The 4,834-nt window shown below is 36.7% G+C and overlaps 1 non-coding gene across 1 annotated transcript; it reads right to left on the reverse strand.

Moving 5' to 3' along the window:
• Nucleotides 1-4,097: 4,097 nt before the first annotated feature.
• LOC149497693 (small nucleolar RNA R71) lies at nt 4,098-4,205 on the reverse strand. Its single transcript, XR_016320306.1, has one exon. It is a non-coding gene; the product is annotated as a small nucleolar RNA R71 (small nucleolar RNA).
• Nucleotides 4,206-4,834: the final 629 nt, after the last annotated feature.

Below are 4,834 nucleotides of genomic sequence, written 5' to 3' on the forward strand. Positions count from 1 at the left end.
CATTTCCTCTAAGAAATACAACTTTCTAAGTTTAAGTTTCTTGATTAACGACTAGAGCTCTCTCTCAAGAACTCAACTGAGTAAACTTGAGGAAGATCAAGTCATAGATATTTAGACTTAAAATCAAAAAATACAAAAAAAAATATAAGAAGAGGAAAAGAGAGGGAAGAAAGAAAAAGAAAACGAGTTATTTTGTGAAAAAACTTGGTGACCACGCTTCTGGGATCGTGAATCGTTGTCTCTAAACTAATCTCAGTGCACGCAATCCTCAAATCTGAGGGCTAGGTAACGGTTCTAACTTTTCTTTTTTATTTCTAGTATTTTATCTCTTAAAAATCTTATTTTCATATTGTTTAATTGATCTATTATTGATAAAACGTAAGTTTGCCCACTGTTGAACTCTCCTGGGTTGATTTTAATCACTTTTGACAAAAAGAACACGTAAAAAAGAGTAGTTTGAAAGGTAGTTATGGACCAGAGCAGCCGCGTCACGCAGCTACTACCTGCGTGACGCGACTGTTCATGTCCAAAAGCCCTTGATCTGGACTGGACCACCTGCGTGACGCAGCTGTTTGTGTACTCAGTTTGTATTTTGTCTTCATATTTGTATTTAACGTTATGTCTTGAATAAATAATCAATATACCTGAAGATTTTAAATAAGTCACGAACAGTTCCGTCACGTAGCTAGGAGTTCCGTCACGCGACTGTTCTTCATAGAACACCCGCGTGACGCAACTATTATAAGTTCCAGAATGGAAGATAAGAGCTGCGCCACGCGACAGTTCTTCCATAGAACACCCGCGTGACGCGACTGTCTTCCAGTCCCAGGTTACTTTTATTATTTTGTCTTAATTTCATTTCATTAAATAGATTTCTAAGATTAATCCGAGAAATAATCAATAATGGGCAAATTGAGTTTTAATCAAACGAAGTCAATTAATTTGTTGTGATTATGGTATTTTGAGATTTAATTTTTGTTATTTCCTTTTAATTACATTATTAAACTCGGTTTGTGGCCTGCCTTTAACCATAAGGCAAGAGTGGGTCTTTTAATTACTTTATTAGATATGTATGGTGGATGAATGATGGATGTGATGGTTAATTTGTGAATGAATGCAATGAATGAATCTATTTGGGACGATTAAATAATTTTCCACATAGGAACTCGGTTCGGTTTATTCGGGTTGGGTTTAAATAATTTGGCTTTTCTAAAATAAAATCAATTAGAAATCGTAGGTTAAAAGAGGCCGGTTTTTCCGGGCGTCGGCTTCCAACGGGCCGACGTACCTAATTCCCTTACCTAGAATTGTACTCGGTACGCCTGACCAGTTTTTCTAAATAATTAGGCTTTAAATAAAAATGGGCTAAATGGAGTCACTTTTTAAAAAAAATAAAATTGGAAATGGTCCCATTGCCGAAATAATGGGTGGCGACTAAAAATATTTATAAGACCGATCTATCGGCATCGTATATCCAAAAAGATTTTTATCACCTTTTCTCTAAAACAAATAATCCAATGACCAAACAACAATAAAAAAAAGAGATCAAAAATCTCTTTCGTGTTTTGTCACCAGGGCGAAAACAGTTTGGCGACTCTGCAGGGGATTTTGCACCCACTAATCCTCGGTTGTTTTTAATAAACAATTTAGTGGTTGCAATTAGGAATTGACTCTAAAATGCCTACCTTTCTAAATAAAATTGATTAGAAAGCCGATGGAAAATTATTAATCGTCCGTTGATAGGTGTTAATTTTATAGTGTTTTTAATATAGTTTTTATTAGAATTTTAGTAAGTTTTATTTCTTTAATTTGATTTTAATTCAATTCTAGTATAATTTTGTTTAAAGCCTCCTTGATTCTTATCCCGCTTGATCTAAGAGAAAATTGTAGGAATTTGGCACAGAAAAGAACTTTACAAGGCAAGACACTTAGCCTCTAGCACATCCAGGCTGTGCTAGAAGGCACAACCGTGCTAGAAGCTAAGGAAATCAAAGGAGAGACAGAAGAGAGCACGGCCAGGGTGGTGCCAAAAGGCACGGCCGTGCCAAAATAGGATTAGGGCATGTCATGCTTGGCACACCCATGACAATTCCAAGCAGGAGTGGCAGAAGTAAGCACGCCCTACCTGTGCTAGGTGGCACGCCTGTGCCTCAAGGATTCATCAGGGTGTGCTTGCCAAGCACACCACGTGCTTCACCAGCCAGACTTCCAGACTTAAGCACACCCAGCCCGTGCCAGATAGCACGCCCGTGCTGCGCAGACAGAACTAGCGTGAACTAGATACGCAAATCAATCTTTTTCTCACATGGGCCGACCTCGGGGAGTTTCCTAAACACACTAAACAAGATCTAGACCTATTTTGGGAGAGAAAGGAGTCCTAATCAAGAGGAAATCAAAAGCCTAAACAGTCATGATCTCCTATAGAAGATTTTGCACTAAATAAGGATTCTATTTTCTAAAAGGAGTCAGACTTACCTTCAGGAGCTCTATATAAAGAGGGGAACTTCCCATTGCTAGGGATCTCATTTTTTATGCTATTCTCTACATAATTTTCTCTCTCTCAAGACTTTAAGCATCCAAGATTTGTGCCAAGAATCAAGGAAGCCATCCATATAGTTGTGATACATTTTTATTCTAAACTCTTCATCTTGTTTCTTTCTTTTCATTATTGTCTTTAAATATGATGAATGATTCAAGTATGACTGAGTTTTATTTAATTACTATGTCCAGCTAAACTTTTACACTAGGGATTTGATGTAACTTAATTCGATTCCAGTTTATAATATTAGATTTATTTTTCATTATTCTTGTTATAACTTATTATTGTGCTTAAAGATTCCAGGCAGAAAATTTCCCCTGGATTGAGTTATTTCAATAATCACTATCAGGAGAAGGGTTATTGACATGAAAAAGATAATAAGTTACTTGAGAATAATAACTTGACGCGGAAGCTATATGGTTTGACTCAAGGGGGGGTTTTCATAAGTTTTGATTATTAAGTTATGAACTCACAAAACAACCATAAAACTTAAGGATCTGATTGATGTTTGATTTCACTATTAAAAGATAGGTGATTAAACTGGATTAGAATAGCTAACAATACATCGGGAGAGCTTGTTAGTAACTCTAGGGTTGTTTCTCCTACTTGAACAATTAAAGTTGATTAATGAACTAATAGAGTAAGTTGGATAGAATTAAGTGAAATCAAATTCCCTAGTAGTTTAATTCTCTGATTTCTTTTCACCTGAATTTTGTGCTTGATCTTTTCTGTTCTACTTTAAATTTTACTTTCCTTATAGCAATTCTCTCTTATTATCGTCTAAATAATAATAGGTTAACATAATTTTGGTAATTGATATACAATCCTTGTGGATACGATACTCTCTTACTCTATATTACTTGTTGCGATTTCGTACACTTGCGAAAACCGCTGTCAAGTTTTTGGCGCCGTTGCCGGGGATTGGCGTATCAATATCAATACGAATTACCCTATTGTTAATTTATACACTCTTTTATTTAATTTTCTTTTAAGAACTATTCCAGGTGTTTTATGCAAAGAAGATCAAGGAAGACTGAACCCTTAATCTTTGATCCAGAAATTGAAAGAACTCTTCGAAGGCTCAACGTTCCAAGAAAAGCACGAGAAATAAAACTCGAACAACAAGCAGACATGGCCAACGAAAACGAAAATGAGAACGAGAACACAGAGGACCACCACTTCAACATCCGGTCCGTACCGTAAGGGATTACACAACACCTAATCTGAATGGGACAACCTCAAGTATTACGAGACCTAGGGTAGAAGCTAATAACTTTGAGATTAAACTCGCAATCATCCAAATGCTCTCTACCTCGATCCAATATGGGAGTTTGCCTAGTGAAGATCCTAATGCTCACATCACAAATTTTCTGGAAATTTGTGACACTTTCAAACAGAATGGTGTTTCTGAAGATGCAATCAAATTAAGACTTTTCCCTTTCACTCTTAGGGATAAAGCGAGATCCTGGTTACAATCGTGTCCCGCTGGAAGTTTCACCACATGGGATGAATTAGCTCAAAAGTTTCTAGCTAAATTTTTTCCATCCTCAAAAACCACAAAATTGCGCAATGAGATAATGACATTTGCTCATCATGATCAAGAAAGCCTATATGAAGCTTGGGAAAGATTCAAGGACTTGTTAAGAAAGTGCCCACATCACAGTTTGCCCAAGTGGTTACAGGTACAAACTTTCTATAATGCATTATCTCCTAACATCAAAATTACTTTAGATGCAGCTGCAGGTGGATCCTTTGAAAAGAAAGGAATTGATGAGGCATATGAGTTGATAGAAGAGATGGCAAGCAACAGCCATTACCAAAACAATTCCGAAAGAAGAAGAACCGCGGGAGTCTATGAAATAGATGCTATTACAGCACTTAATGCCAAGGTAGATAACATGATAAGGAAATTGGACATGTTAACTACTAATCCTGTGAATTCTATTATGCAAGTTTGTGATAGGTGCAATGGACAACATGGAATTGGAGAATGCATCATGGACTCTTTAAATCCGCAAACTTTGGAGCAAGTGAACTATGTGATGAATCAAGGAAGAAAGAATTACCCTTATTCAAATTCATATGATAACAGGTTAAGGAATCATCCTAATCTATCCTATGGTAATCCTAACAATGCCTTGAATGCACCACCAGGGTTCCACCCTCCAGAAAAGAAATCTCATGATGACCTCCTCACTGCTCTTTCTAAATCACACATGGAGTTCATGAACAAAACCAGAGAGAACCATAAAATTCAACAGGCTGCAATAAGAAATTTGGAGATTCAGCTAGGGC

This window comes from Jatropha curcas, chromosome 3 (genome assembly GCF_041381405.1).
Source record: "Jatropha curcas cultivar XTBG-Jc1 chromosome 3, XTBG_Jcur_1.0, whole genome shotgun sequence".
Lineage (NCBI taxonomy): Eukaryota > Viridiplantae > Streptophyta > Magnoliopsida > Malpighiales > Euphorbiaceae > Jatropha > Jatropha curcas.